The sequence below is a fragment of the Neltuma alba genome, unplaced genomic scaffold (genome assembly GCF_004799145.2).
Source record: "Neltuma alba isolate B1F8T4 unplaced genomic scaffold, ASM479914v2 tig00010818_pilon, whole genome shotgun sequence".
Taxonomy (NCBI): Eukaryota; Viridiplantae; Streptophyta; class Magnoliopsida; order Fabales; family Fabaceae; genus Neltuma; species Neltuma alba.
Window position 1 is genome coordinate 219,748 of NW_021635626.1, and position 9,157 is coordinate 228,904.

A 9,157-nucleotide genomic window follows, 5' to 3' on the forward strand; every position below is an offset into this window, starting at 1 on the left:
ACTTTACTTTATAGTGTCAGACGTGCATGGGATATATTTGGCAACTAAATTTGGAGCTTAATCCTTTGTAGTCTCTATTCTCTCACCTAATCTTCTTGTTTTCATGAAAAAGCTCATTTTATTATATTAGCATTCAACTAATGGCAACTTGTCACACAAAAAAGCATTAAGCTTAGCAGAAGCAGCCTCTTATTTATAACATTTTTCCTACATAACTTGAATCTCGATTAAAGAGGCCTAAATAAACAAGTCAAGATACAATTTTGTACTTTTAAGGGGAAAAAAACAACAAACAATAATTAAAAGTAAATTCGAGAAGCTGAGAAATGATAAAAGATGTCCCCTGGCGCTGGAACAGGTATTGAAGAAATGCAGAAAAGTAGTTGAATAGCATATGTGAATATTATTGTTATAATTATGGAATTAAAGTTAGAATACTGTTTGGGACAATGATATGCATTTGTAATTTCTATAAGAAAAATTTGAAAGGCAATACAATAATTGATTTCCAGAACATGTGTACAATTTTCTAGAGAAAAACAGATAGAAAAAAACAGATAGAGTGATGCATGCTATTTTATGATAAATTATAATTTTCCAAAAAGTAGGTATATATAGTCACTTACCCTTATATCACTGAAATAAATGTTTATTTTTTTAAATAAATTTTAAATTTCAAGATCTCTTGAGAATCTTAATTCAAAAGCTTTTACATGCTTCCCAAAAGTTATCAAAGGAGAATATTAAAAACAAAAAATCATCAATAGATAGCGAGAGAGAATTAGAACCCTAGCTACCTACTCGCTTTATGTGGAAACTTAGCTACCTACTCGTTTTGTGTGGAAACTTGCATGTTTTCTATGCTAGTTAAAAATAATAATGATATCAACACAATATTGCTAGCGAAGAATTTTAAAATTTTATAAAGACGCTCGGTTTCATCATTAGAAGTCTAAAAGTTTGATTCGTCTAATAACATATGCATAAATTAGATAAAATTATTGAAAATGAAGAAATTTTGAAACAATCATATATGTGCTTCCTTTTTATATGATGTTATTGGGTCAAATTCGAGTATGGTTAAGGTTAATTAGGAATTATTTGGTCAAAATTGAGTGTGGTTATGGTTAATTAGGAGCATATTTTTCAGTGTGATATACACACGACTTGGATTCTTAATATAAAACACCTCTAATCAATTCCTCATATTTAAAAAGAGGTGGCTAACTAATTAAATTTGTTTGCAAAATAAAAAAGTTTAAATTTATCCTAATTTAAAACCATGAATTCTTAAAAAATGAAAAAGAAAAAGTGTCTCGAAATTTAAATAAAACGATCTTAAAAAAAGAGTAATTAATTAGAACCATCCATTCCTTTGAAAAAGTGCTTTATAACGGGACTGGGGTGCTGTATCCCCCCCCCCAATATATATAAAATATGTGGCCATTTTGTATAAGCTTTGTGTTTAATATTTCTACTGTTTAGCAGACATGATGATTATTGTATGTTGAGATTAAGTTATTGAAAAAGCACTGGATATATTAATATTATATTGACAGATGATTATTTGCAGTATGAATTCAAGAGTACTTTAATTAATTAGAGTTTGAGTTTGTACCAAAGTTAAGCATGCTCGATTTCATCATTGAAGCCTGAAAGTTCGATATATCGAATATCATAAATGCATAATTAATATTTTTTTGAATTTTTTCTGGGTCAATAATCATTTTCAATTTGGAAGATACTAGCAAAATTCTGAATTTTCCAACTAATCAGATAATAGTTCAACCTCGGCATGCTTTGCAAATTAAATAACATGCAAGGGTCAATTATTAAAATTTTCTATATAATCCTTATAAAAAAAAAATTTCTATATACAATGTGAAACATAACAACAATTTCTGATGAAAAGAGATAAGAGTCAAAGCTCTATATTCTGTCCAAACTATAGAGAGCCAAATGAAAGGACCTAATAATTGAAGTAAAAAATAAAGCAACTTATAGTCTTTTTTGGAGATTAAATAAGTTTTTGAAAATCATACAGTACGTAATCATATTTTCTTAAAATACCCTCCTTCACACTATGTTTGGTAAGGAGTTTTTGGAAGGGAGAGAAGTTGCTCCCATCTCCTCATTTGGTTGGTACATTTTTTCAAAAAAGAAGGGCAGTTGCTCTCTCTTCTTATTTGGTTGAAATGTTTTTTAAAGAAGGGAGGGATCCTACCCCATCCTTTTTCTTTTTAGCTTCTCCTCCAAAAATGGAGTCTTTTGAAAGGAAAATCAGAGATAAAATTTTAAATTCTAAAATTAGCCTAATTAAAATACTTTAATTTCTCCTATGCTTTTTTAATTTGTTAACCCCTAATCAGTTGTAAACATTTGTTCTCGAAAGAGTTTCTTTGAACATTTAGCAAGCGGCCGTCGATATAGTCATCTTCAAAACTTGTCAGTGTTGTTTGGCCTTTCTTCTCTTCCTCTAAAAAGGTTGGTTCAATTAAAATTATTATAATTATTGTTATTTTGAACAAAACCAATATAGAATTTGTGATTTTAATTTTTATGCAAGTTTTTTTTTCAAATAAGTGATAAAAATAATTTTTATTATAGAAGTCAAAGTTGATGAATTGCATTAGACATATTTATTAATTGAAAAATGATATATTTTTATTAATTGAAAATAAATTAAACTAAGTGGAAATTTTTATTTGTCTATTTTAAAATGAAAAAGGATAAATGCATTTAGTTTTGACAAAATAAATAAATAAGGAGAACATTTAGGTACTGAAATTTATATAACTAATGAACCTTCTTTTGATCAAATTAGAATAAGTGAATTTTATTTAATAAATATTTTAATATTTTTTGTTATACTATTGAATCGATTATCATATTATGAATTTAGTTAATTTTATAAATAGAAATATTTATTTTATGATAAATTGAAATATTTAATCTTATTTATTTATTAGAACTTGCTTATGATATAATTTTTGAAATATATATTAGTTGAAAATATATTGCAATTGTCTATATATATATTTTCAAATAAAATTATAAAGTTATGTCTTAATTTACTAAATTTAGTAAAAATATTACACAGATCATTAATAAATATTAATATTAAAAAATAAACTACATATTTAATATAATGAGGGGTAAAATATTAAACAGGGTTTATTCTAATATGTTTTTTAATTAGAAAATATACTTAAAGAATCTTTTCAAAATATTTCTTAACAGTGTTAATAATTTAGAGTAAAATATATGCTGTCAAAATAACGAAGAGATATGTGTAATAAAGACAAAATAGAAAGATAATCAAAGTATTTTACTCAAACATCAATAACATAAATCAGCGACCAGTATATCAAGTGTAAAATAATGCATATATTTTAATTTGATTAAAAAAGTATTTTATATTTTAAGTATATAGGTTTAAATACCTAATTCTTTAAATTAAAAATTTGTATTTTTTTTCCTTATAGTTAGATGTTTTCCCCCTCTAAACAAAACTTCCACATCCGATAGTGACTAATTTAGTTGGTTTAATTGTCAGCTATCTCATCTCTTAAAGTAGTAGGAAAATTTGCAACTTGCTATTCACTGTTATGGGGACCAACCTCCCACTTGCCTATAAATAAATTTTTTTATGAACATGTCCACTTTGTGTTAGGACTTGGTTTTCCACTCGCATCATGAGGCTTTTTGAAAAATGTTAGCATGATGTTATGTCAAACATTAGGTTCTAAATTTTAAGGATTAACTTTAATCTTTGTAATTTTATTTTTTAAATGGTAGATACTACTTCCAATTCTTAATATAAGAACTAGTTTGACTTTCAATTTGATCATAAATAAAAGTTCCTAATCCACTTTGTCTCTTATATTTATCTTTTTTTTTAAGATAGTCTTTATAATAGTGGCACACGTTAAATGTTTCATCAAATGACATTTGACTACCAGATGTATGTTAGGGAAGACAACATTTATTTATTACAAATAACTAATTTAAATAATTTTCTTATTATATTCAAATTAATTAACTAGTTTTTATATTAAGAATCGGATGTAGTATTAAAATTTTCAGTAGTTAAAACTATAAAGATTAAGTTGTATCAAATTAAAATCTATAAATTGAATACTAATTGAATCAAAATTATTTCAAGTCAAAGTTCGAACCAAGTTTTAACTTGATCAAAATTATAGAGGACCAAATGGTTATGTTTTTTTCTAATTAATAAGATTTCTGTGTCTTTTTCTTCTTCTCATTTGTATAGTTTTGATAGCATGAGGAAAGCATACTTAATTTTCAATCAAATCCAAGAGAAGTACATTGCTTAAAATCATACACGAATTTCTCCCATTTTAAATAAATGACACAAATTATTTCTCATTTTTCTTGAAATTACATAAACCGTCCTTATATTTTTAAAATATACATAAAACTCAATATCAATACTATTCTTCAAAAATAGCGTTGCTTCTTCTCAAACTTTAAACACTATATCTCTAAAGTTGAAAGGACTAAGTGTAATTTTTTCAATTACCAGGGGTAACTTTGGGAAAAAAATAAAAAGAAAAGGCCGTATGATTATATTCCGGCACAAGTCTTGTAAGATTTTGGGACCAGTAAAGAGGCCAAGGCCCAATACAATGAATAGGGTAGGCTGTCAAACTCAATAGATTCTGGGAAACGTGAACAAAAAGTGTTGGGATTTGAAAGTCTAAAGTGCACAGAATTTTCCAAGCTTTGGGTTTTTCAATTGAATTGAGACCACCGTCTTCTGAGAATTAGATGCGTGCCAAATTGCGTTTTTGTCAAACAATAAAAGTCCATTATTTTTACTACGAAAATTTCGTGTAGGGCCGGTTCCGATTCAACATGTTCCTACCAACTATCATCAACTAACCTGTATCAAGTCGGTTGGATTACGTTGGTGTAAATTAAATTCTGCTACCATACTATTCGTATCCCTATTATATAGTACAATCTACGACAAATTGAGTCATCTTTATTATCAGCCATCAGGTATGATATTAATTACATTTTTTTGAGTGGAATATTAATTACATTTTTTTGGTAAAATTATTCCTGTTTAAAGTTTGATTCAAATTTTCTTTTTGCTTCTCTAAGATGTAACTCATGATTTAAAGATGGGTAATTTTTTTCCATTTTTAAATTAGTGATTTAATTATCTTCCTTGGATTGATGGTAATTGGATCAAGTAGAAGGAGCTTTGTTAGTAGTTGGTTAAAAAAGGGTGAAATGAGCCTAGTTTTACTTAATTAAGGTTGATGATCTGAAACATACAAACAAAAAGCAAAAAATTATGGTGGGATACTTATCTTCAAGCAGCACGATGATATTAAATATTAGACAATTGTATCAAAAAAAATCTTTCGACACAAGTACTTTTAAGAAGAAAAATTTAGCTTTAAAAGCTTTTTTTCCCCAATAAAGTTATATAATAGGAGTTATAAATTTAAAAAAATTTAAAAATTTTTTTAATAACAAGAGGCTACAAAATGAAATAGTGGTGTATTATGGGAAAAATCATTAATCACATAAGGGGACACTGGGCCTTGTAATAATGATTATATATTGGGCCTCCCTGGCCCATGAGTAGCCCAATGCCGTTGTCTCCCTAAAACTGAGAGAAGGATCTGGCGAAAAAGGGGAGAGAGAGAAAAAGAACCTTTTCACAGAACTTTGGCATATGCTATTTCATGAGGTCTTATCGTAGGCATAAATATTAATCAGCAGGAATAGAGACACATGGATAAACATTCAAGAGAAAAACGTTGTTCAAGGTCAAAAAAAAAAAAGAAGAGAAAAAACGTTTTTTGTTTTTGAATCAAATCAAAGGGCCAAATCAAAATATTTAGGAAACGATATAAAATATAGAGTAAATTAATAAATCTGGATAAACTCAATCACCTTATCTCGCCATGAAATAAGTACATGAAATTCGTTATAAAATCAAAGAGCTGAACTAAATCCATCGACCGTAATATAAGGTTACTTCAAATGTTGAAATTAATGTAAAGTCTCTGGGGACCTATAAATAAAACATTGAAATTGTGAAAAGAGGATTTTGCCCCCATTGATTGAAAAAGAAAAACAGAAGAGAAGAGATGTCCGTTCACACATTTTCTTTGCTAGATGAGGAGGGCAATAAACTCTACAATAAGCTCCATCATCTTCATTATTCTAGGGGAGCCATATTTTTACTTCATTGTCTTTGTAAGTCTCATCATTTGCAACATTTATATTCTTTTTCCCTACATATAAAAAGTTTAATCTTGGTTTGAATTTTGATGGGGTATGGGTATGTGGGTATTGAGAATATGCTTCGACTTATATGTGGAGTGACTGACTCATTTTAATCGTATGTCCTCTTAATCATTTTTAGTGTTGTTTCATTACTTGTGGGTAGAGTTATGAATTTATGCTTTGTTTTTCAGTCTATTATGCTCTGTTTCTGTGTTCCTATTGAAAATGAATGAATATGATAGTAGTTTTTGATTTTAGAACCTTTGTTATGTGAAGGCAAAATGTGGGGGGGTGTGTGACTATTAAGGACATGCTTTAGGTCATATGTGGAGTATAATAAGCTCTACAATAAGCTCCAACATCTTCATTATTCCAGGGAAGCCATTTTTTCACTTCATCATTTTTGTAGGTCTTATCATTCATGACATTTATATTCTTTTTCTTGCAGCATGAAATGTTTAATCTTGGTTTGAATTTTGATTGGGTATGGGTGTGTGGGTATTGAGGATATGCTTCAACTCATATGTGTGTGTGTGTGACCCATTTTAATCATATGTCCTTTTAATCATTTAGGTGTGTTTTATTGTGGGCGGGTAGAGTTATGAATTTATGCTCTATTTTGGTTATTATGCTTTGTTTTTGTGTGTCCATTGAAAATAAATGAATATGATAGTAGTTTTTGGTCTTCGAATCCTTTTTATGCGAAGGTAAAATGTGTTGTCGATAGATGCATCGAAGGTTAACAGTATAATTGCTTTACTTGTCAATGATAAATTTTTGTTATATGTTATATGAAAGATGGTGAGTTCAAGTGGGGGGGGGTGGTATGTTTTGTTTCCTGCATATCGGGGACAATTGATAATGGCATAGAAGATGAAATACAATGTTGTTGAGGATAGTGTGAGAACAACAACCATAAAAGAAAGTATTAAACATATGAAGAATTGAGAAGAATGATAATTGTGGAGGAAAAAACCACTAAAATGTAGATGAATTCATAGTTACCTTAGATATAAAAAATACATTATTGACCTTATAGATGATGAAAAAGTGAGACATTTAATTAACTTAGGAGAAAATAGAGATGAAAATTCACAACCAGCAAAGTTCATGGTTATATAGCATTTCAAGCAAACCTCATTTAGGTTAGCCACATTCTTTGCTTTTTCTCTTGAGAGCCAGTCCTGTTCACGAAATAACTTGACCGCAAGTGGACGGGTCGCAAGTAATATAAAAAGTATCGTTCCCTCGAGACTAAGGCTAGATGAGTTGAAAAATCATAATTGTGTATTTGATTAGGTTAAGTGAAATAATTGTTGTAAAAGAGTTTGTGAAATTAAAGTTAAGAAAACAATGGTTTAAGCAGTATAAAATCAAATCGACCTTGACACAAATTAATAGACTAGGGTTATTCTTCACTAAAGTACTTCATGAAACTGGATTAATTACTTCTCAATAGTGTTTTACAAAAATTTAGTTAGCTGGGTTTATAGAATTGATTAAGTTTCTCAAGTCAAAACCAATGTTGCAAAACACCATTTAAAACACAGCAATCTCTTGACTTGTTTTAAAAGGTTGCTCTTTAAAAACCCAAAACCCATTTAGTCTATGCTAGGTCAACAAATACATCTCTGATCAATCGACAAACCATCTATTCACTCAAATAAATTTCTGGACTAGCATGTTTTACCTAAGTTCATGAATTAGTCTAACTTTCTCAAGTTAAACTAATCAATCAATCAATCCAAATGATGGCCAGACAAAAGGAAGCATTAAGCTCAAAGTAAAACAACTGAATATTATCATTAACACTAAAGAGATAGTAAAACCCAAGTCTCAATCCATACAATAGATCAAAATAACCCTAGAAAAACGGATTTAGCTATACATGGCAAGTAAAGAACTACAACTATAGGAGTATCTAGTAGTCATAGTAGAAACAAGAAGGGAAGAAGAAGGAAACCCAGAAAATTTAAGATACAAGCTTTGAATCTCTTCTAGCTTCAGCCCAAAAGTTCCAAGCCTCCAAAACTCCAAACCCTAGCAGAGCCAGCCTCCAAAATTGCTCCAAAAGTCGAACTCTCCTAAGAAAACCCCTTTTCTCACTCTATATGCCCTAATTTTTTAAGTTAGGAAGTAAAACGCACAGCTGCGAGGGGCCAGGCGCCGCGGGGATTGCTTCAGCGCGCGGCGGCGCCTATTACAGAATGGATTGTGACTCAGGCGCCGCGGCGCATGTGATAATTGGTCGCGACGGATTTCACCGAACAGGTTGCTTCTAATGTCGCTTGGGCGCCGCGGCGGATTTCACAGAGGCGCAGTCTCCCTTCTGTGTGATCCACGCGCGGTGTTTCTCCATAGGCCGCGGCGGATGCTTCTTTTCAGCTCCTTCCTCCATTCTTTACTTTCCTCAGGCTTTGTTTCCTGCAAAATTGACTTATAAACCCAATAAAAGAATGTTAAATCAGCTTAATTCAGTAGGAATTTTGAGAGGTTATCACACCCCCAAACTTACACTTTTGCTCGTCCTCGAGTAAAACAACAAACTAGCGACTAAGTGACAAAATTGCACATTGAAGATTGTAGGAACAGTTGTATCCTCATTAAATGCTCAAGACACTATACAGGATAGGAAAATTATTGAATCACCCAAAGAAACAAGTTTCATGAACTTAAAACAAACTTTCAATGATTTTGGAGTGTGAGTGTGTGTATAGAGTCAATGAGCATCTCTTAAGATACTGTTTTAGTGGAATGAGAGACTTTAGCCAACATACTAACCTTCAACCGTATCCTTTCATAATCCTAATTTCTTCTCTCTGTTTACAAACTCACCCCATATACATTTGAAATCAAAGGGACTTTTCGGCTTATAACGTGGCCA